Below are 9,272 nucleotides of genomic sequence, written 5' to 3'. Positions count from 1 at the left end.
GGGTTATAAATATGAGAACAAATTTAGGCTACAAATTTAACTTTATTTTTTCCTAAGACAAGCTAATTCATAAAATCTGAAATATTGTTTTGGCCATAAAGTAAGGTTTCCTCTAACTTAATAAGTAAATGGAAGGAGAAAGCGTAAGAAAGCTTAAATAAATCCCCAGCAGCTAAAAAGTTAACACCTTAGTGGTGAAGAGCAAAACTAAGAAAGCATTGACTGCTGCTAGCAGCCAAAAGGTCCCAAACCTGCTAAACCTCTTTCTCAAAGCTGTAGCACTTTTCTTTCAAGTTACTCAACCTTTCACCCAATAGGTCCTTTTCTCTGACCCTTGAACTATAGTTATTTGTTTAGCATTGTGGTAATAGAGTTTGGAGATCTGAAAAACATTAAGTTAAATGTGATGGTGTTGAGAAGGTGGAATTCTTTAAGGGAGCTGGAGAAATTCTATCTGGAAGATTTAAACAATTTTTCCTCCTAGGAAGAAGGTATGAGAAAAATACTCTGAGTCTTTTGAAACATCATCAAAGTTATTAATTTTTTTAAGTGAAGGAAAAGAAAAAATGTTACTGATCACATGTGTGAGGAGTGAAGAAAAGTAATGTTCTCTTTAGCAGCTAATTAATGTTTTCAATTATTACAAAAGTAAAACTGTGGCAGGCCAACCAAAATTTTAATTGAAGTGGGATATATTGACACCGCATCTGAAAATATAATTTGTTTATTCACGTGATTATAATTTCTAACCTGCAAGATTACTCAATGAGGAAGGAGGGGAAAAGATTCCTACTAGGTTTTCTTCCTTTGCTGTGCTTAGTTTGATGAGTTTGTGTCCTTTAAATGTATTAAGGAGAAGCAAATGAGGAGCTGAAATAATATTAACAGCATGTGAACTTGTGTATGTGTTTAATCTAATAATATTCTAATTTAATAATATCAAAAGTATGTGCTATCTACCCAATATGTCATAATTAAAGACTAAAAAAGTCAGTCTCAGAATCTTGTTCTTTATGATAATCATAATTATGTAGAAGAGTGCCTATAAACCACATTTTTAGCTCTATGTACCTGGGCTTTTCTTCTGCTAAAGGGTTTTTGGTACTAAGACTTCTCAGAATTGTACTCATAATCTGAATTTAATATCTAGTTGATAGGAGAGACGTGCCTAATTTTTTAGCTGAGCTATGGGATTGGCAATCACCACTAAAATTGGTGATTATCTTGAGTAAAAGTAATAAAAGAAAATATCACAACACCTCTAGTAGCATCAACTTTGGAACTATTTTTATGGAATAATTTGAGAGGTACCAGAAAGTATGTATGTTCTCTACCTATATATATATATATATTGGTATTTATATTATATATGTATCTATCATCTATCTATCTATCTATTTCTCTATCATCTATGTATTTATTTATCTACCTATCTACCTGCCTACCTTCTCCTAGCCTTGCTTTATACCTACATTACTCAGTTCATTCAGCTATTAATTCATTCAACAAAAATCTATTGACTATCTATTTTATGACTGGTCCTATGCAACACACTGAGGATATAGATGGAAAGACAAGTCTAAGGGATTTTGGATTAGGGCACTGAAGAACTTGGTCAAGTGCAAAATCGGATCTATAAGACATTAGGCACTGTAAGTAGTTTGGGATCTGTGTGGGTTAGTGGTTATAATAGTGGTCCTGAAGTCGGGATACCTGGATTTTAGACCCATGCTCTAGCCCTACTTTGTCACTCTCCTGTGAAATACCTAAGAAGGGTCTTTTCACTCCCTGCCCTTCCACCATCCACTCCAGTCATTAATTCTATGTTCATGAGGTCTTAATTTTAAAAGGACCCCTAGGAACATAAAGGCATGCTGACTCTCCCAAGCACTGTCATCTCTTCCTCTCAGCCCCACGATGTCATCTGTGAACTGAAGAATAATGCAAAGTATACTGGTTAGATATTTGTTTAGGTATCATTTTGCTCCCATGTTCTTCTCATTTCCCTACCCCTTGCTCCTAATAGAATGCCTACAATGTAGTATGTGCCATTAAATATTTGAATGCATGAGTGAAATTAACCACTGTAACAGAAAGGAACTGCAGAAACAGAAACAATATGAATCTGGCAGCAATTACAATCTCACCTAAAGAATATGCTTTATGCATTTTGTGTATTTTATTATATAATAGGATCTTCTGTGTTGGTGGCATTTATTATGGAAGGCAGCTTTTGCCTGCCATCTGGCCATGTAAGCCTATTAGAGTATGTTGTACAAATGGTTGGGGGACACGTCAAAACACAGAGGAACTAATGTATGCCCACCCATTCACCAGTGGCATATATTCAAGAACAAATGTCTCCTTTCCAGGTCCTCCTTTGAAGTTGATTTATTGACTCATTACATCAGATGCCTTCAGGACAACAAATAATCTGAAACTTGTTTGATCATCCGGATAAAATTCCCAGATCATTATGTCCACTGACATTAAACATCTAGGTCTTTTTCGATATTGATTACTTTGCAGTTTCTACACACATAATTAGATTCACCATTTTGACAAATCCCTCCAGTGAGTTTGGTCAAACAACCAGGTAAGTCATCTGAGAGATGAGTTTATCTGATGTGCTTTAGATAGTGTGTGCCCGATAAATATTTGTTAAGTTAGTGTTTTTATCGAGTTAATGAATTTGAATAAACTAATCGGTTTGAATATTACAAATTCCATGTGGAGGAATGGCTGGGTTGTGAACTGGTTCCATGATACTCTTCAAAAAACTCCATCCCTGCATAAGCGTAGGGCAAATGGTCATACATGGAACAAATGCACGTCAGGTTAGTCACCCATGGTTGCAGATATTAATAACAATACAGAAATAGAACAGACCACCACTTTTGAGGTATATACAGTGCTTATGCAGATCTTTGCCTACTCTGGGGAGGTATACTCTTTGTTTATAATTTTTCATTTGTTGTATGAGCTTGTTATTAGGTTGAGTCTTATAGTATTGACAGAACAGGAAAGGGTTTTTTTGATTTTTGTTTTTAACTCCATGCCAACTTCATGAATTAATCATTTTGAAAAGGAGACTCTGTTACATGTTCTGATGCCATCAGTCACAACAGTCTATACAAGGAAGTTTCTCATATATTGACTGACTGCAAGGTTTGTACGTATGTCTGTATTTCTGCTAAAATATATACAGGCACATAGGATTATCAAGTGGACACTTCAATATCACTGGAAAAAACTTTACTAATCAAGATTTTTCTTATATTTTTTGTTGAAATCAGTTAGGAAACAACATCTGATAGATTGATGCATTTGTTATATGAGGATGATGTTTACTAAATGAACATTTAAAACTACCACGGTATTTTAGTAAAAGCCATGCATCCTTCTATTTATGGATTTCTTGAGGGTAAATTAAGGGCAAGTGTAGCTTTTCTTTCTTGGAGGAAAAAAAGTTCATCTCAAGCTTTAAAGAACCATCTGTCTATCTTTTCCTCTTGGGGTTTTAAAAATGCAATACCAAGGAATTTCATTGATCATATTTTACATCCCTAAGGATTAGCTGCTCTATGTCCTTTCCCAAGTAGTTGCCATTTCCCATGAAGCTACATCCAACTGTTAAGTACATAGTGTCCCTTTCCTGTTTAGTCCCATCATGAACCTAGAACTATTCTTAGCCATAGTTAGGTTTTCTTCTAATGACTGATATTATATTTTCCCCCATAAATCAGCATCGTTATAGAACATAACCAAGATGATGTCAAAGGATTCTACAGCTCACTGATCTTCCGAAGGTTCGTTCTGAAGTGTAATTTTTTGAAGTGTCCAATTCCAGTCCCAAAGAGAATTATGGCCTCCCCACTGAAGCTTCCTGGTTAGCCCATCTCATAATATTTTCACCTTCAGTTTCACGGGTATTAGTTTCAGGGATCCTGTTTGTTCCCTAAGTATCTCTTGGCCCCTATATTTACTTTGTCATTGATTTCTACCAATAACACCTTAGTAACATTTTTTCGTTTGTCATATGGTTTCCTTCCCACCCAAATGGCTTGCGTTTGGATTTGCATGATTGTTCTCCTGTTCGGACTAATCTCGTAACTGAATCCTCAGTCTCCCCCTTCAATAAGCAATTCCCCACACAGCTACCTAAAATATAGCTCGGAAATTCTCATTTCCCAGGCACAGTGAGAGAAGACTTTTGGATCCACAGCATGCATACTAAAGCCTCATTTTTAACTCTTGATTTCTCTGCAGTTTGACCCCGGTGTATCCCTCTGCCTGCCCCTCACCCAGCACCCTGCACGTTCTTCTCCCACGTGGATAGAGCCTGCTAAGGACTGAGAACTGGTCATCAACTACCATCTCTCCTAAGCAGAAGACTGTTTCAATAGAAAACTCAACTGCAAAGAAGGGATGAAGAGGTTTGGGATCAGACAAACCTGGGTATGAATCCCATGTCCCATCATTTTCAAGTTGTGTCCATTCAGATACACTTCAACTGGAAAATGGACATAATTCAGAAAACGGACATAATGCAACCTTTGCCAGATGAAATACATGTCCCTGTGAAAGTACATTTGGAAGACTGGCAGCATTTATTAGTATGTATCATTTGTATAATAATTTAATTGAAAAAAATGTACCCAGTTCTGTCATTTACCCTGACGTGACAGTTTAACCGCGTTCAATGGGCTGAATCCAGGAGACCTTCAGGCCCAGTGCTGCAGAAGGGGTCAAAGCTCTGTTTCCTCTTCTCGAAGGGCACCTCATTAGGAAGAGGCTTGCTTGGGGCCATGGGAGGGTGGGGGCTTCCATACCTGGAAATGATTTTCACTGGCAAATATCTTCTTATTAGTTTCTTCTTTAAAATAACATTTTATATACGACTTGCTCAAGAGGAGATCAAATAAAGGGTGTAAACTGTGGCCGGGATATGAGTCGAAAGAAGAAAGATCAGTGACACAGTGAAACTCATTTTCCATAGTGATTTTTTCAGGGCTGAAGATTTGTGAAAAAAGATCTCGTCCATCCTTTTATTTCCCCTCCGCTCTTTAAAGTCTTCTGCAACCTAGAAAGAAACTACTCAAAAGCTGAAAACATTTTCTTTAAATACTTCCCAGGAATATAGTAAAATCTATGGGAATGAATCAAAGTAAGGAGATAATTTAATCTGAACACACATAATAAATATGTAAGTCCGATTGGTTGTATGGAGGAATACATTAGCATCTTTACCTAGAGTGAGTTTATAGCAATAATAACAAGACATAGTGTTTTACTTTTCAGATGACTGATGTGTTCACCATATTTGGTCCTCATGAACAATCATACCTGTGAAAAGTAAAAGGGACCATGCTTTTAAAAAAGAAAATGCTATTTTCCCTAAATCTCAGCCTCACCATTGGAAGTTGACAAAATTATTTTGATAATAGCAACTACATAGGAGAGTCCTAATTTTGAACAGTTACTTTCTTTTGAGTAAATGTGATTTTAAAAACATAAAAAATATATTTTTAAACACATGTAAAACTTTTATTATGGAGAATACTTAAGGTTATACTTGTTCAAGAGAAGAGGTTTAGAAAATGCAAGTTAATCATGAAAATATAAGCTAAAATATTGGCTCATTACCTATAAAACTATTATTCAATTACTGGTGTATTTTCTTCTGCTGTATTTGTGTGTGTATGTTTGAAATTAAAGTGCATGGTCCCTCTATTTCCATATAACATCATTTCTTGGTATATTATTATGTGTTTAATATTCTTTGAAAACAAGATTTTTGATGGGCTTCTTGATTTATAATTAATCTCTTCATGTTGAAAATTTAGGTTTAAAAAAAATATTTTTACTATTATCAGGTCTTCTAACTGTATTAAATAATTGCTTTTAATTCCAGAGGATAATTTTTAAAAGTTAAACTACTGTGTCCATGGGTATAAACTTTAAAAAAATTTGTACTTATTAGTAAGAACAATTTTAACTTAATAAATTCCCATTCAGTACAAGCAATCTCTTCAGATAGTATCTTGAACAAATGATGTATTTACAGTTTGCAGTCAGAAGATATACCTGTAGAAAAAGGGAAAAAAAAGAATTAAAGAAATTAATTTATGTATCTAATTATCACTGTTGTCTGAAGACCAGAATTCCTTTTGGTGACCTTTTGGAATTAAAGCTCAGAGCAGAAGAAAAGTCAGACAAATTCCATGGAGGATTGTAGAATTTTTTTTATTAAGCTGAGAAAATACCTCTCTAGTCTTCCTTTACTGAAAGATTTTGCTGTGAACAATGCTAGATTTTGTTAAATGCTTTTTCTTCATCAATTGATACAATGATATTATTTCCCTTCATTAGACTGTTCATGCCATGAATTGTATTGATTGGCTTTAGAATGTTGAAACAGCCTTGCATACCTAGAATAAATACCACTTGTTTGCAGTTATTTTATACATCACTGGATTTTATTTACTAATATATTGTTGAGATTTGTGTGCCTAAGCTTATGAGAGATATTGATCTGTAATTTTTCTATGTTGAAATGTCTTTATCTGGTTTTGCTATTAGGGTAATTACTTAATTAGGGTAATTCTGACATCATACAATGAAGTGTGAAGTGTTCCTTATGTTTCCATTTTCTGAAAAAACACAGAAAAGAATTGGTATTATTGTCTTTTAAATATTTGGTAGAACTCATTAGTAAAACCATCTGTGCCCAGTGCCTTTTTAAGAAAAAGCTATTGATTATTAATGCAGTTTGATAGAAGCTTATCCAGGTTTCTATTTATTTCTCTTTGTGTGAGTTTTCACAGTATGTGTCTTTCAAGGAATCAGTCCATTTCATCTAGGTTAGGAAATTTGTGGGGAACACTTGTTTCATTATTTTCCTTTTTTATTCTTTTACCAAACATAGAGTCAGTCACAAAGAACCCTCTTTCATTTCCAGATATAAGGAAAGAATAAGAAAAGGAAGGAAAGAGAAAGTAAGCAAGAAAGCAAGATAGTGTTTATTTATCTACATTAATATATTTCTAGACAAAGATGGAAATATAATCCCCATTTCTTATTCATTTTTTATTTTAATGAGAACAATTTAATATGAGGCATTTGAAGTCAGCAAAGGCTGATAAGAAGCTATTTTTTAAAGGCTTTGATGAAGACAAACTGAAACAAAATTTTTTCTGAACTCACATTATGTTGGGTGGTGTAGCTTATTTCAGAGTTGCTCTTTGAACTCCTTGAAATGGTAAAAGAGAATCATAGGGGTTAATTCTTAAAGACCTTTAAGTTGGTGAACTCCAAGCTGAAAAATCAAATTATCATCCAAGTGCTGCTATTTCCCTAGGACTCCCCTTAGGGGCCAACTCAGGGTTCCTCTCATCTTTGGGGCCTGAACAATCAGCTGACTCTTCTCTACATTCAACATTTAATAATCTTCCATGATATTTCCTAACCCTTACCAATCTGTAAGGCTCCTGAAGACCCCCGAATGACTACAGGTAACAAACACACTGCTTACAGATTAAATATGAAAACTAGAACTGTATGGGAAAAATTAGAGAATGAAAAATGAAATACCTTTTGGGCATTTTAGTCAACTACCTAGCTTCCAATGAGCTCCATCCCTCCCTCCCAATTCTACTCACGTGGGATTGTCTTAAAGGAAACATAGATATAGTTTCCTTTTTAAACTTTAGGTCATTTATACCTTTCTAAGTAATTATCAGGAGAATTCTGAGTTGTGCAACAAAGTCCTCTTGACCAAACTCATTGTAGTGGGGAACAGCACACATGGGTTCTCTTCTTATCATTTTGTCAAAAGTGACTGATCAAACTAAATTCTGGGAGAGAAGTGTGTTTTTGTGTGTGTGCTGAATAATGCCCACCCTTCTTTCCCCACAATCTCTCTCTTTTTTTCTTCAGGACAGTCTCCCACTAAGCTGTCCTGAAGACTGGTAGCATGCTCTCGTTTTTCCATTCTTATTTATTCTATCCCCGTCTGTGAGACTTTTCTGTCTTTCCTCTGGACCCTTCTTTCTCTGGTTCCCAGAGAGGAACGTGAGTTTTGAAAGTGTCAGAGCAGTATAAATGCTGATGTATAGGCCACAGTTGTTTCTCTCAAAAGGCCTTCAGAGCCCTCCCCTCCCCTTGTTCCCTTCAAGTTGAGAATGATTCATCAGCTGGCCTTTAGCAAGAAAAGTGGCCAGCCTGAGGTCTTAGGCCTTTGACCTCCATGAAGAGAAAGGTCATGCTGGGCGCAACTGTGCAAGCGCCAGAGAAGGAGCCACAGGCTCAGAAATCCGAGGCGGGGGGGCGCCTGGCCGAGCAGAGGGGGATGGTGGGAAAGAGTGGGAATTTGGAAAAGTTAAGAGTATATTTCTAAGAGCCTCGGTGGATCAGCTGACAGCCGGGGTCAGGGGTCATATTTATGCTTGATTCCCTGAGCATGTTACAGTAACATCTGCTTCTTAAGAGCCTTTAGGGAGCAGGCCCCGGGCACCAAACGCTTCTGACCTCCTTCCACAAAAGGGGACAGGCTGAGAGATTAGGGGGTTCCTCTGCACATTTGTGTTAGTCTTAATGACCCCCCCTTCTCCTGGGCATGACTTGTCAGCTTCACCCCATTTCTTTTTATCATCTTGCTAAATATTTAAATGAGACCCAGGGTTGTCTGTGGGAAAGCATTTCAAAGTGCAGAAATGAAAGTTAGATTTTAATTCGGGGAAATCTTTGTGAAAAATATAAATGTAAAAGATGAAGAGAGAAATGCCAACAACCCAGGAAATTCTTCACATGCTAGAATCAAATCATTTCACAGAATCTCCTCAGCTTTTGACAACATAAATGGAATAAGAAACTAGTTGTAATCGTGCTCTGTCAGTCCTGCAGTAAACCTCCTAACGGGAGGGGTGGTCGTTCAGTTACCAGGGAATTATTTAAGACTTCATGCGGTGTTTGCTTCAGATAGTGGTGTCCTATGTTCAAAATGAAGCTTCAGAACTCACAGTGAAGGGGAGGCTGAGGACTGAGCTGATTCCACTTTTTCATGAACTGTTTTTATTTGAGTCACCTTTACGCCTTTTCCACAAATTTCCCTTAAAAAGAATCCTAGTGAATTTTTCTCCTGTCCCCAAAGAATGAGCACTTTTATGGGGAAATATCCAATTTATCTGGCCAAATTAAACTTCTGTGTTGCCATTCCCATGACTTTTGCTTAGACGTTTCTGGAAGGGCTCCAGTTGGTTTTGTAACATGGA

General features: G+C 36.3%; 1 long non-coding RNA gene across 2 annotated transcripts; it reads left to right on the top strand.

Annotated features, from left to right (window-relative positions):
* Positions 1 to 405: 405 nt before the first annotated feature.
* LOC118968753 (uncharacterized) lies at positions 406 to 6,430 on the top strand. 2 transcript variants are annotated; one of them, XR_012127114.1, is made up of 3 exons: positions 406 to 491; positions 3,747 to 3,809; positions 4,270 to 6,430. It is a non-coding gene; the product is annotated as an uncharacterized lncRNA (long non-coding RNA). The 2 variants fall into 2 exon arrangements; XR_005056578.2 differs by lacking the exon at positions 406 to 491 and adding an exon at positions 2,379 to 2,596.
* The last annotated feature ends 2,842 nt before the right edge of the window (positions 6,431 to 9,272 follow it).

This window comes from Manis javanica, chromosome 18 (assembly GCF_040802235.1).
Source record: "Manis javanica isolate MJ-LG chromosome 18, MJ_LKY, whole genome shotgun sequence".
Taxonomy (NCBI): domain Eukaryota; kingdom Metazoa; phylum Chordata; class Mammalia; order Pholidota; family Manidae; genus Manis; species Manis javanica.
The sequence above is the reverse complement of the archived record's forward strand: the minus strand, read 5'-3'. Positions and strand labels throughout refer to the sequence as shown.